The sequence below is a fragment of the Geospiza fortis genome, unplaced genomic scaffold, assembly GCF_000277835.1.
Source record: "Geospiza fortis unplaced genomic scaffold, GeoFor_1.0 scaffold159, whole genome shotgun sequence".
Taxonomy (NCBI): domain Eukaryota; kingdom Metazoa; phylum Chordata; class Aves; order Passeriformes; family Thraupidae; genus Geospiza; species Geospiza fortis.
The window spans coordinates 306,777-321,120 of record NW_005054563.1 but is presented as its reverse complement, the minus strand read 5'-3'; positions in this window follow the sequence as shown (position 1 = coordinate 321,120).

Sequence of the window (14,344 nt, the reverse complement as noted above, 5' to 3'; positions counted from 1 at the left end):
GTCAGAACCATTTTGAGTGGAACTAGAGCAGAGCCACGATGGGAGCAGCAGATGAGTGTGGTAGGAAAGCTTCAAGTAAGGTGGACTTGTCCATAGGAAGGCCAGGGACTGTTGGAGCAGGTTCAGAGAAGGGCTGTGAAGTTGACAAGGAGGACTGGAGCACACCCCCTATGGAGACAGGTTGGAAATTGGGGCTGTCCATCCTGGACAAGAGAAGGTTGTGTGGGGAGCTCAGAGCATCTTCCAGAGTCTGAAGGGACTACAGAGAAGCTGGAGAGGAACTTTTCTGCCAGAAACTGTAGTGACAGGAAATGGGGGAATGGTTACAAATTGGAAGAGGGGGAATTTAGCTCAGACATTAGAAATTATTCCCTAAGAGGGTGGGGAGCCCTGGTACAGGTTTCCCAGAGAAGTTGTGAATGCCCCATCCCTGGCAGTGTCCAAGGCCAGGTTGGATAAAAGCCTTGAGGAACCTGGTCTGGTGGGAAGTATCCCTGCCCATGGCTGGGTGTTGGGACTAGATGAGCTCTAAAGTCTATGATTGAGTCTAAATATGGTTCTGTGATCTTCCATGGCTGCTTTAGCCTGTGTGGGAGCAGGCAGAGGAATCTCTCCAGCTGAGAGTGCAGAGACAAGGCTGATGAGTGTGAGGATTTACTCAGGGACAGGTCAAAGCCAACCAGAGCTGCCTGTTCCCATTGTGCTGGGGCTGAGTGGAGGAAGGATGGGTGCAGGTGGTGCCCACACGAGTTCAAGCACAGAATGAAGCTGAAGCTCAGCCCCAGGTGAGCTCAGTGCAGGGCCCTGTGGAGGAGGGCACAAGATGCCAGGGATGAGGCTGCCAGCAAGGCAGCAATGCAGGGGGAGGGCACAGGGCAGCCTCGTTATAAAACAAAGGCATTCCTCCAAAAGAGGGGAGAGAAGGACATTTGAGAGAGGTGGAACATGACATTTCCTTGTAAGTGCCAGACACTCCATGCAAAGCTGAAAACGGAGGAGAGGGAGAGCAGCTGCTGGGCAGAGCCCCTGGGGTGACAGGGACGTGGGGAGGGGGTGCAGCACAGCTGTGTCTGGACAGGAGCACGGGGAGCATCCTGAGCCCCACAGGAGCTGTCCCCTGTCACCTCAGCAGGGAAGAGCTGTCCTGTCAGCTGCTGTGCCCAGGAGGAGCAGTGCTGGCCTCTCCCATTGCAGTGGGATAAGGGGAGCACGGATGAGTTGTGGGGGTGAGGGGTGAGGTGCCTTTATCCATATTTATTTTGGGAAGCCGTAAAAATACTGAAGGGTTGGAAGATGGGAAGAGGCCCCTCACTGTGGCAGCAGCAGGGAGGGCTCAGCTCCCAGCCCCCTAGGGCAGCAGTGTCAGTGTTTTACTGCAGTTCCTGCTGCCAGGACCTTGTTAAAGGGTTAAAATGCAATTGCTGCTGCCCCTGCCAGGGGAACAGTGGGGCTGTGGGCATGCACAGCAGTTGGGGGACATGAAAATGGATTTATCATTGGAGCCCCTTTCCTCCCTCCTATCCTGCCCCCGAGCTCTTGATGGCCACTGGTTCCTCTCTCACAGAAGAGCACGTTCTGCTTTCTATTAGGACAGAGCACTGCTCTCAAACGACATCCCACCTTTTTTTTTTTTTCCTCATAGAAGGTATTTTCAAGCTGTAGGACAGAGCAATTTAAAAGTAGCAGAATCCCAGGCAAGGGTTAATGGATGGGCTAATGGTTAAACAAGTGGGCTAAAAGCACTGACTCCTTTAATGCACTGAGCTGGAAGATTCTTGAAGGAGTCACACCCAAACAACTCAGCCATTGCCAGAGTCCATGGGAGCGCTGAAACGTGGCAGGAGAGAGCTGGCTCCAAGTACATGCAAAAACTTAAAATCATTGAGAGTCAGGAAGGGACACCACAAGAGAAGACTGGGAGAAGAAGTAGCCTAAGATGTGTGCAGTGATGTGGCTGGGATATCATTTAGTTTAGCCTTGTGGGCACAGAGAAAATGAACAAGCATAAAGGAAAAGGATGTTTTCACCCCTTTCCTCTGTTCTTTTCATCACTAAATCAGTGGGAAACTGAATAGCCCTTTGAGGGAAGTGGCCTTTTTCTTGTGGCAGTGGTCAGTCAGCTGTAGCTGTCAATGCCATGTGCTGAATGCAGCATGGAGTTCATGTCCGGGATGCTGCTGGAGCTTTAATCTGTTCAACTTTAACATAAAATTTAAGGGTTTGGGGTTGTTTTGTTCCTCCAGAACATCACTGCCAGTGGGCTGTCCCACAGGCTGGCCTTCACAGCAGTAACTTGAAGGATTTTTGTGGCACCTGGAGAAGGCTGAGAGGTGGGCAGTGGGTGCAAACAGGGTTTGGTCACCCGTCTACAAGCACGGTGCAAAAATGACCTATTTAGGAACCAAAGTGGTTCCTAAGGTACTCACTGGAACCTAGTTAGGAACCAAAGTGGTCCTCAGGTAGGGGTGAACATTGGCTACTGGAGGATAAGTGAGCCACCAGGAACAGCCTCATTTGGGCTGTGATGAAATCCAAGGACAACAGTTGGGAGCCAGTCACAGTTGCCACATGTTTGGGGGTTTTTTGGAGGATGCAGGGGGGAGCGTGAAGGGCTTTTTAAGAGTGGTAGCACTAGGCAGGGTACCCAGTGCAATGTAGTAAATGTTCCAGTAGTTGAAGATCCCCTTAAAGATCAACTGCATTCATAGTGAAGGTCTGCAAAGGTATTCCAGGGGCTCAGGAGCTGCTGCCAGGCTCGGGGCAGACTTACAGCTCAGTATTTATGTGCAGGACTTTGTTTGGAGATGCCAGTGTTATCTCTGCTGTCCCAGATTAAATGGTGATTTAGGGACATATCCATTGCATGCAGAGCAGCTCTCCCAGCTCCTGGGTTGGGCACCAGGAGGAAGGAGGAGCAGGGAGGAGCTGGCACAGGAGTGTAAATTATTCCAGCCCAGCCACAGCACGGTGGCTCCTCGAGTCCTCTGGGCTGTGTGAACCTTCCAGGAGCACAGCAGCTCCTCACAGCTTTCCCTGAGTCCTTTTGGAGAGCCCAGGGCAGGACTGGGTGGTCACCCACACCCCTTGGGAAGGGCAGACAGCAGGAGCTGGGAATGTGTTGGAGAGGGTTTTGGGCTCCTGCTCTTTAATACTCTGCCCATCTTGTTACCTCCTGATGCTTCCCAGGCTGGTGCAAACCTGGAAGCCTTGAAAGAGCACCCAGAGAGGTTTGTTTTTAGGTGGCAAAGTGCTTGTAATTATGCTTCAGGAGGCAGAAGTGTCTGGGCAGCCCAGGGATGCTGATATGCAGCCATCAGATAAGGGTGAGGATACTGGATACCTGGCTGGAACATTTAAAAATAAAAAATTGGTTTCAGTGACAGGTTGATGGGGTATAATGTTGCTGAGAAATAGCAGCGTGGGTTCAGCCCAGGGGTGCCCCATGGCACACGTTTTGCATCAAGATACTGAGCTTTGGCTGAGAACCAGCCCAAAACAGATCCTCGGCAGATGGACATCTTAGGAGAAAAATACCTCAGCTCCACACGTGTCATGGATTGGAAAGGCAGGAATCTGCTAAGGAAGGCAGGAGCCTCCCCTGAAATGGAAAACTGTAAACCCCCTCCCTCAGAATTGTTATAAATTTTAAATTAAGGGGCTCTCAGGCAAAAATATGGGACGAGGAATAACAGTTCTTTATTAGAGAAGATAATAAAAAGCTGCGGGAGCAGGGATCCTGGAGAAAGGTGCAGTCTCTGCTTCTGAAGATCCAGGGGAAGAGGCAGCTGCTGTTCCTCTGGGAATCCAGTGGAGAAGCCGTGCTGGTGTTCCAGAATCTCCAGATTATATCCAGGTAGGAATGCTTGGCTCCTCCCTCTGGGCTCACATCTCCCAGTGGGACGCTGTAGTTCTTATCAGCCATGCAGGGACATTCCATAGCTGTTATCAGCAGGTGTCCCCCCTGAGGGAGGGGTGATTGTGGAAGAGATAAGGAAAACTGCCCACTTGACAGAAGACAACTGCCATACAGATGGCAAAGAGAATACAATTTGCTTGGCAATCCAGAACAACAGGGATTAGATTTCCTTCACCATTATCCATTCCTGCACTCAAATGCAATGAGATTTTGACATTCCTAAACACAGATGAGGGGAATTGCTGTGTCTGTGTGTTGTAACCATGTGAATCCAAGTCAAGTTGCAGCCTCACATTTAAATCCTGCTTCAGCATCTTCATTCTCAGGAGGAATTTCTTCACTGAAAGGGTTGTCAAGCAATGGAAGGGGCTTCCCAGGATGGTGGTGGTGTCACCCTGAAGTGTTCAAGAAACAGACGGATGTGGCATTTAATGCTGTGGTTTGATTGGTGTGGTGGTGTTCGGTCAAAGGTTGGACTTGAGGATCTTGAAGGGCTTTTCCAACATTAATAATTCTGTGATTTTTTAAATCTTTCAGCTTTTACCCATGTTTTCCAGTCAGATCTTCTACAGGATTGTCTCCAAGACAGGTACAGACATTTCCCCTGTAAAAGAAAAAAGGATCAGGGGAAAAATACCAGTTTTTGTGAGAAGTGTCTTAGTGGTACAAGGACACAATTTTTTAAAGGTAGCAAATGAAGAAGTAGAAAAGCAAATTCTGGCAGGGCAAAAGTCTGGGGAGGCAAAAAATTGTTTGACTGAGTGCTTTGTAAACCCCCCTGAGTTGTGTTAACAGAGAAATAATGTGTGTGTCAGTAAGTGATGATACCTTTGAAAAGCTGCTTCAGCAGCTCCAAAGTGAAAAGCAAAGGTGGAATGAGTTTTCCAGCACCGAGCAAAACGAGTTGGCAATTATCATAAGTGCAACTTCAGTTCCTAATTTTCAAAATCAGTGCAAAATGCTGTTTACAGAGCTCGATGGAGCCTCCAGCAATTAGGGCTGTGTTATGAAGAATGCCATGGCTAATGCTCTCTATGGCTTATTTACACAACCACGAGATGGGAGACATAAGACAGCATATGAATGAAGTGCTGCTGTGTTTGAATAGGTATTTGATTGCCCTGTGTGTGCCAGGAGCTGCCTTTTCCAGCTCTCCCTGGTGTTCCTGCACCTCCCGTCCTGCTGGCGCCTGCAGGGCAGGAGCCGCAGGCCCTGCCAGCACAACCCATGGCTCCCTTCCCTGGGGTTGTGGCCACGAGATGTTTTGGGTGTGATGCCGGACTCTGCTGAGCTGTGCATTAACGTGGAAACTGCGCTAGAGAAATCAATTTGGCCTCCAGCACGGAAACATCCCCAGCCCCTGTGCTGTGGGAATGCCAATCCCCTGCCCTCAGAGCACCTCCTGTGCCCCAGCAGTCCATCCCAGGGGGCTGGGGGTCGCAGGGGTGGCCCCTGCAGGGGTGCTGGCTCCTCAAGGAGGGTGCTGGGCCAGCTCAGCACCTTCTTCCCTTGCTGCTCATCCGCAGCCAGGCTGAGCGGCGCTGCCAGGAAAATGAGGAGTGCGGTGCTTTCCCACACGAGTCTCTGAGCTCTGCTGAGAAAGGGTCTTGGAAGGAATGAGGAGCTTTGTGCTGCTGGATTTTGGTACCTGGAGAGAGGATAGAGGGGTGGAGCACCTTGCTTCAGTGTTTCCTTTCCTCCCTGCCAGTGATTACCCACATTTGGCGTTTCTGCCCCAGCGCTGCTGCAGGGACAGTGGGTGCAAGGCAGCAGGGGAGGATGTGAGTTTGAAAAGTGGGTTTTTCTCTGTCTGAGGAGAAGGGACGTGCATTTCTTCTCATCTTCCAGGAGCTGGGTGGTGTGACTGCTTTTGAAAAACTTGAATACACAGAAAAAAAAATCTCACACAGAGAGGAAGTGCTGCTCATTGCTCTGTGTCTTTTTTTTTTTTTTTGCACCTCCTTCCTCTTCCAGTTTGTTTGGCAAGCTATCTTGCTTGAGATCTGCCAGAGAAGAAGCCCTCTTTCTCTCTATTCTGGCAAATCTCTTCACTTCTTGAATGTCTCCTGTGCCTTATTTGTGTGCTCATTTTGGTGCTTTTCAGTGGCTGTGCTCATCTCTCCTTCTCAAAATATCTCCCTTTCTCTTCACATTTATCTCCATGCTGTCGCTGGCAAACGTCCCTAGTGCAGCCTTTCTGTTCATTGACACTCTCCTTGTGTCTCAGCCATGCTCTTCACCTTCTCTTGGTGGATTTAATGCTCAAAGGGGAGGAAAATTTTGTTTTTGAAGAATAGGCTGGCATTAGTAGAAACTTCCAGACCAAAGGATATCATAAAGCAATTAGCTCAATATTGTAGGTAGGCCTGTGCCTGTCACTGATAAAGGCAAATCCACTGGGATACAAGAAAAATAGTTCTTTTTAAAGCAGGCTTTTATTTGTCTCGTTGCAAGGTGATTCATTCATTTGGGCTGTCTGAGAAAGCATTAAATGTCTTTAAAGTTTTAAAAACTGAAGGCATAATGTCCCTCCAATGCTCCTCCACCTTAGTCCCCATTACCAAAATGCTGTTTTCAATGTTGGTTTGACTTGAATTACTTTGTGGTTCTCTGCTTTTTTTTTTTTTTTTCCACATTTGCCTCTTGCTGTGCTAAAATGCTCTGGGTCATCACTTCCCTGCCACACAGGGAAGTGTGGAAGTCTTTCCCTCCTCTGCCTCTCTCCTTTATCCCCCAAGGTTATTAACCAGTGGTTATTGGGTCAGCAGAGGAAAAAAAACTGCTCTAATTGATAGAAAATGAACTAGAAAGAGTTGCATTTACATTTTTTTGCAGTGAAACCTCGATCACAGTTTCTGCTGTATTTAATGTTTGTTACACCTGTTTGGATGGCAGGTTCCCCTGAGCACAGTTCATCTCACCTGATGTGCAGAAGCACAGAAAACCTCGTGCCTTGGGGTCCTCTGCCCTGCCATGCTCTCTTAATTAAGCTGGAATTGGAGGACCCAGTGCTGGTTTGGGTGATAAAAACATTTCCCTGTTCCTTCTCTTTGGGATTTCTTTCGTCTTCCCTGGGAGCACCACGGGGAAGTTTTTCCTCTGGCACCTCTCCAGCTGCAGTGACTTCAAGGAAAGAGTCCCTCTTCCCTGTCCCTCATTTCAGGTCAGAAAACACTTCTGTCTCCTTTTCTGGAGTGAGGAATTATCCCTTGGGATGGAGTCTGGGATCTCTCTGGTCCTCTGAGAGAAATGACTCAACTTCAGTGAACATAAGGGAGTGAGGATGGTTAGGAGGAAAAACAGAGGGAGCTGTTTTGGGTAAGACATCAAGACAACTTGGTCATGGAGGTTGATTTCTCCAAAAACCCAAGAAGGACACGAGAAGACAGGAGGAGGGACAGCTTCCTGAGCCTTTTGAGCAAATTCTCTGAGCCCAAGGTTTCCAAACCCTGAAAAGCAAACAAAGAGCAGAACAACTCTCTTGGACCATTCTGACTCTGTGAGAGGAGAGAAACCTGTATCAATCCATGTACAGCCACTGAAAGCTGTTTCAGATGTTGAAACAAAAAGTCTCTCGAGGCTACCAGCCCTTGAAAATCAAACCAGATGCATTTTTGCCTGATAACTTGCTTTTGATTATGATGAAAGTTTGTTCTGAATGAACATTTCCAGGCATGCAAAGTGGCTAATCTGGCAAACCAGCACTTTAATAGATGTGGGATCTCAAAGCTCCCAAGTGCCATTACACAGTGTTCCCTCCCTCCTACTCACAACTCTGATGTTAAGACAGTTTCTTTGGATCAGGATAAGGTTATTTCCTTCAAGTTGGGTTTGGTTTGGGGTTTTTATTCCCCAAAAGGAGATATCAGTGAAAAATTAGGGTGTTTCCTTGAGAAGACAGTGAGTCATTAGTAGCTATGTTGCAATAGCTTTATTCATAAATATTGTAAAATTATTCACATCTTTAATTTTACAGCCACTGCAAAACTTAAGATAAGAAAGATGTTTTCTTGGTCAACTGGACACCTGACCACAACCTGGGACATTACCCCAGGAGCCCCAGTCCTTGTTCCTGCCATTCCTGTGACATTTGGAGTTCCCTTGGGCTGGACCAAATCACACTGGGCCAAATCTCTGGTGGTGTGTTCGGGGAGGAATGTAAAAAACAAGACAGAGGAGGATCCTTGTCCTGCTGTGTCCTTGCACTCCCTGCAATCCCTGACGTAGGGGATTCCTCTCCTCAGTCCCACGACATCCTGCCAGGCTGACCTCTCCAGGGAAACCCTCCCACGCCTGTGCCCCTCCAGTTATCCTGTTTTCCTCTGCACTGTGCTGAAATCCCAGCTCTTCCCAGGCTCTCCTGGCTGCCTGAGCTCCCTGGAGCCTCTGCTCTGCTCCTGGCTTTCTCCCCACGAGGAGCATCTGCCCTGGATGGAATCACACACACCCTGAGCAGGGCTCCTCACTTGCACCCACTGGGTGCTATTTCCACCCATTTTTCACCATCTTTACTGCAAAACAGCACCAAAGTCTCAGTGCACCCTCCCTCATGTGCTCCTTGCTCTCTCAGAGGGCAGGTTGGGCTGGGGTTTACCTGATTTTAGTTTTAACAGAGTCACTTGAGCTCTTACTCCTATTTCTTCTTTGAAACACCGCCTGTGACTGTCATTGCAAAATCCTGATTTCTTCATTCCTTGGGCTGCCTTGCACTGAGATTTCCTGCTGGCCTCAGCAGCTCTCCTGGCAGGCTCTCTGCCTCTGATGTGTTTGAGAAAGGGTTCATTGTCAGCCTCCACGCTGCTAGCAAGTCACTCCTTGGATTTCTCTTCTGGGGCTGCCTTACTGTAGCCTTGCATCTAATTTGCCTAATTTCTGCATCTGATTCCTCCCTTTTTTGAAGGGTGTCTGTTTGGTTAGAATTGCTCCCTTGTGCTGCTGTTTAGCCACCTGGGGGGTGAGTGTGTGTGTATTTTTTATTTATTGTCAGCACACATTTACTGTGACCTTCTAATGTGGTGTCTTTAAAGGGATCCCACTCTTGCAGGGCTCTTCAAGAAAAACTTGGGCAGAGATCACAGCAGATCCCACTTTCCCATTGGGCTCCATATATGGCTTAAAAAAGATATGAAGCAGCTCACAGCTGTTCTTGCAACCTGCAAATCCAGCCTCCAAAATTTTCCCTCTGAGTGAGCTCACTGCTCTGCCAGGGATCCATCCCTCCATCCTTGTCCAGCAGCAGGAGGGGATTTGGGGGATTTCATCTGAGGGCTTTTGCTCCCACCTGCCCCAGAAGGAGCTGCCCAGTGTCTCAGAGTGTGCTCGTGGATCTGGGTCTGCAGCAGGGAAAAGAGGGAACCTGTGGTCACAGCTTGTCCAATAATTCCTAATTTTTGCCTCTGTGGTACAGAGACCTCTGTCCTTTAGCTCAGTCTGTGTTTTTGCAAAATTTATGAACAATTGCTCTCATGAAATCCCATGAACATGGACACCTCTGGGAATGACAGACTTTTGAAGGCTCTGATCCAGTTAGAAAAGTCCTGTTTTCTCCATTCCTCTTGACCTTTTGTACTTCCTCTTTGATCTGCCAGCGCTGAGGGGTTTGATTTTTTTAAAAATAAATATACACATTTTTTGGTGGCACCTCAAGGTCATATTTGCACTCCTGTCTTCCATTCAGAAGCTCCTTTTTCCTGCCCTCCTTCCCCAGTAATTTTATCTTGCTGCACATGCCATGCTGCAGTCATGCAAGAGCTGTATTTTTAGACAGCTCTGCTTGGCTCCAGCCTGGGGACGTGCAACCATAAAGTTCAGCCAGCCCTTCCCTGGGGTTGGTAACCCCAGAACTCCTGTTGGGATAAAAGTCACACTGCTTCACTTTGGGGAGCCTTTCCCTGAGCACTTTGACAGAACAAGTCAGCAGCTGGCTTTTTTTAGGTTTTTCTGGTCATTTTACTCACAGAACACAACAAGAGCATTTCCTGCAGGTTTGGTTTTTTTGTTCACACCTTGTAGACACAAACTCCTGCCAATATTTGTCCCCAGTCAATGCAGCCATTTGATGGAAAGCCTCCATCACCTCTGGCCCTGCTCCTCTGACACCTGGGAGGTTTGATCCTGTGCATCAACAAAGGCAGCCCATGGGAGCCTCTAAACCCCACTATTTTCAGGCTTCACTGGAGGAATGAATCTGCCTGGTGGAAAGGGACAGGCAGAACAAGCAGTGCTGTGAGTGGAAACAGGAAGGGATAACAAACTGATTTCCTGAAATCTGGACAATTGTTCCCATCCCTTCTCCACCTGCTGAAGGGATTTCCATTTTGAAACAGCAGCACGGATGCAGGGGCTCCTTTCAGGGGTGTCTGAAATGGTGCCAGTGCCCTGAATGGGTGCAGAGTGTTTAATCCCAGCACTTGCCCCCAGCAGCATCATTGTTTCAGCACCCTCCTCCTCTTGTCCTTAGCAGTGCCTGAACTGTACACAAATCCCTGCTTTGTTCTGCTCTGTAGAAATAGTGCAAACATAGAAGGGCACTTTTATTTTCTCCATCTTCATCTTCAGGTGTTGGGGAAAAAAAAAGAGTAAATGTTTACAGCTGTTCCAGCCAGAGCAGAGTGAACACCCAGAGGTGATTTTCTCTCTTAATTTTTCTGCACCAAGAATGTGAACAGAGGGAGGTTTCAGTCCCTGAGTTATTCCAAGTGTCTTGATAACTTTTTTTCAAAGCAAGAAAACCCACTATTTTCAGGCATCACTAGAGGAATGAGTCTGACAAGCCCCTATCCGAATGAATGTTTAAATTTTGAAAGGGGGCAAAAAAAACCTCCTGTGTGACTGACAAGGTCCTTTTCAAACACATAATATGCTGAACCTTGCATGACACTTCTGTGGGTGTTAAGTCTAAAGAGCTGTCTTTGCATGCAATGTAGCAAATGAACTGTGCAAGGCGAGGGCTGGGGCTCTGTGCATCCTTGCTGAGTTGTACTAGAGCACTGGGAAACCTGACAAGCTGCTTCTTTCAAACCTGCATTTCCCCAGGGAACAGGCTGGTGTATTCTTGCTCTTCACCTGAGAAGTTTGTTCTAGACTAACTATTGCCATTTATACTGTATGTTGCAAGGAATAGATTTTGTGGGGTTTTGTGGAAGAGCAGAAAGGTGGAATGATGCAAGTAAAGCTATGTCTGTAACAGAACTGTTTGAAGATCTTTGTCAGGTGTCCCTCCCTAGTTTTCTACCTGTCTTTTCTTTTATCTTCATTTTTTTTTCTGGACTTTTGGATCATCCTCACCCTTCCCTGGGGTCTCTTATCAGTTGTTCAGGTCCCCCTAAAACCCCACTGCCCCCACTGTGGCTGAGACCATCCCCCTGTGGAGCAGAGCAGATGGGTCTGCCCATATTCTGTAATCCCTAAGGTAAAACCAGTGCATGCCTCTCCCAGCCCCCCAGCCTGGAGCAGCTGTTTCATTTCATTTTCCTTCCCCTGAAATTCCTGTTTGTGTTTTTTGTAGTTTCAGGATGGCCACCAAGCTCCTTTCAGCACTGAATTAGGGGAACAGAGGGTACAGTAGCAGACAGACTCACCTATTAATCAAATTAATGTGTCTTGGTGAGCCAATTCAGAGCACCACAGAGCTGCTTCTTGTGATTTCATAACATCTCATGACACTCCATATTTTTGTTAAAGCTCTACCTTCCAGATTCATGGGATGATGGGAGAAGCTGAGGAAGAATTAGCAATAAAGGATCTAGAGCACCTGACTGTAGAGAGTAATTGGCAAATGGCACCCAAGTGCATCCTAAAGTCTCAGCAAACCAGAAAGCAAATAAAAAGCACCTGCAAACAACTGATGTTGGCCAAGCTTGCTGGAGAGATGCATGAAATGTGCTTGACTGGCTGCTCCTGTGGACTGGAGCTGCTGAGTGGTGGTTCCAGGTTCTCCAAAATGCCACAATGTTCTCTGGGCAGCCCTTGGTGGGAAGCTGGGAGGTGGCAGGGAATGGGTGGCTGTATGTGTGTGTGCAAAGTGTGGCAAGAAATTATCACCCACAAAAGCCATGGAGTGGGAAATCCGAATCTCCAACCCCAGGACGTGCAGCAGCCTCAGCCCCCTGAGAAAGGACAGCGTCAAAATACACTACAAGTCAAAATAAGGCCAAACTCACAGTTTTACAAACCTCTTGACATGCAAACTTTAAAAATACATGGGACATAGGGCACTAAGAGAGACACCTGATAAGCAGCTGGGCATAAAGGCAGCTGCAAAATACCCACAGAAAAAGGAGGTGCTGAGGCTGCCTGGGAGATTGGTGGGACATCTCTCCTGCCATTCTTGTTCTGCTGTGGAAACAGCTGAGGTTGTTACCAGGAACAGTTTGCAAAGGCTCAAACAAAGCCACTGACAGAAATAACTCGAACACAGAGAGGAAAAAATTGCTTGAGAGTTCTTTTGGGAAGGATTAGGTTTTAAATAATTGCCATTTATAAGTTAATTTCACATCCTTTTGGAGTTTGGCCTACTAGGATTTGAAGGCTTGACTGAAGCTGGCAGACAGGGTGGGCACTGATTCCAGAGTTTGACTGCCAAGAAAAAGGAAAATATTAAGAGTAAAAATTGGCAACTCTGAAAAAAAAAAAAAAAGGAGGCCAGGGAAATACAGGAAAATGAGATTTAGTTTAGGAAAATTATTGTTCTCTGAGCCATGGACTGATTTTATGGCTGGTTTATTAGTCACAGTCTTACATGAGCCTGACCTTTGTAATCAATGTCTGCAAAGAAACTGGTGGAGAACACAGCTCCCAATGCTTTAATAATTTGTAAATCCACAATTTCATTATTTTTAATCATGAGTGGTTTTTTTCATTTAAATTCATATCAAAGTCTATTAAAAGCGGTGGGGAGACTCCTCTCAGCTTTAACAACTTTGAATCAAGCCCTGTAAAAATAGATGCTACGTGTCTCAAGGCTTCTGCTGCAGCCTTGCAAAATGAGTCCAAGCAGCAAAATAAAACTCTTGTGTTTCTGACCCCCAGCTCCTTAGGGCTGCGAGCTGCCAGGGCCTGTGGGACACCTCTTGTCCTTTTGCCCAATTCTGGGCTGGTCCTGAGGGATCTGGGCTTGCTCCTGGCATTCTCTGCTGAGCACACACGTCCTCTCTCTGTGTTTCCAGCACAGTGTGGGATAGTCTCTGCAGGAGAAGGGGCCCAGAGCTAACACCCAGCTCTCAGGTAAACCCACTCCCCAAGAGACTGGAGACGCAGACAGATTCAAGAAAAAGTGATGGAAGCAGGTTGTTAGACAGCCTTGTGCATCTCAGTGAAGGACATGTTTTTCTTTCTGGAAGAGAGCCATGGTGTAGAAATAGACTGAAAGCAGGAAAGAGGGCTGCAGTGGCTGAGGCTGTATATTTAAACCTCTTTGCTGTCTGACCATCTGGGCCTGCAGCTGAACTTACCTACAAATTATCTCCAATGTTTCTACATCTTGAGAGGTAAAAGGTGCACTTGGATACTTTATGCCAGGAAGAAAGGCAAAATAATTGTCCTGAGTCAGATTTCCCCCATTTCAGACCTTTGTGTGTGGTTTTGGATGCCCAACCTGTTCCATCAGCCTTCACCCACCCCTGCCTGAAACCCCAGGCTGGATGCTCTGTGTGCACAGAGCCCCTCACAGCCAACACAAAATCTGGATTTTCATTCCTTCTCTGTGCAATACAAGCCAGAACAACCACTGGCAATGCAAATGCACTCATGTCTTTTTCTGCTTTTACATTTTTAACAATTTTTTTTTAACCATAGCTAGAGGAAGACTCTTTCCATGATGAAAATTCTTGTGGATGATCCAAAAAGCCTCATTTCTCACTTAGCTCAGTCAAATTTTCTCAGTTGTGTTCCTGGTTCCCAGGAGAAACCCCAAACCCAGGTGAAGTCTGTCTGACCCCTACCCATCAGGAGAGGTTTGGTGTGGGCTTCTGACACCTCACAGGGAGCTCACATGAGGGGGACTGACAGATTCTGGGTGAGAAAAGTTGTGTTTTGGCGTTTTTGCAACCATCTTGTGCAAAATGAGGCGCCTGGATCTAGCCCTGGTTTGACAATTGCTGTGAAATGTTTCCAGAACCACCCCAAATTTTAAGTGCCTGACTCATTCCTTTGGGGACTGGCTTACCACTTCCTCCTCTGGAAGGCAAAGGGATGAGGATTGCTGTAGCTCTTGCTGGTCAGAACTTAGACCTCCCCAGCTCTTGGGGGGTGCCCCAGCACCTACACTGGAGTGTTGAGTGTTTGGCAAGTCTTGTCAGGCTCAGTGTAAATTAATATCTCATCCTCTGCCTGTGCTCCTTCTCCTCTTAAGGTAATTTTCCTATTTGAATGGTTTTGTGCAAATGGTTCCTCTATTTTAGAGAGAGTAATGTGAAAATATCTGCTGAA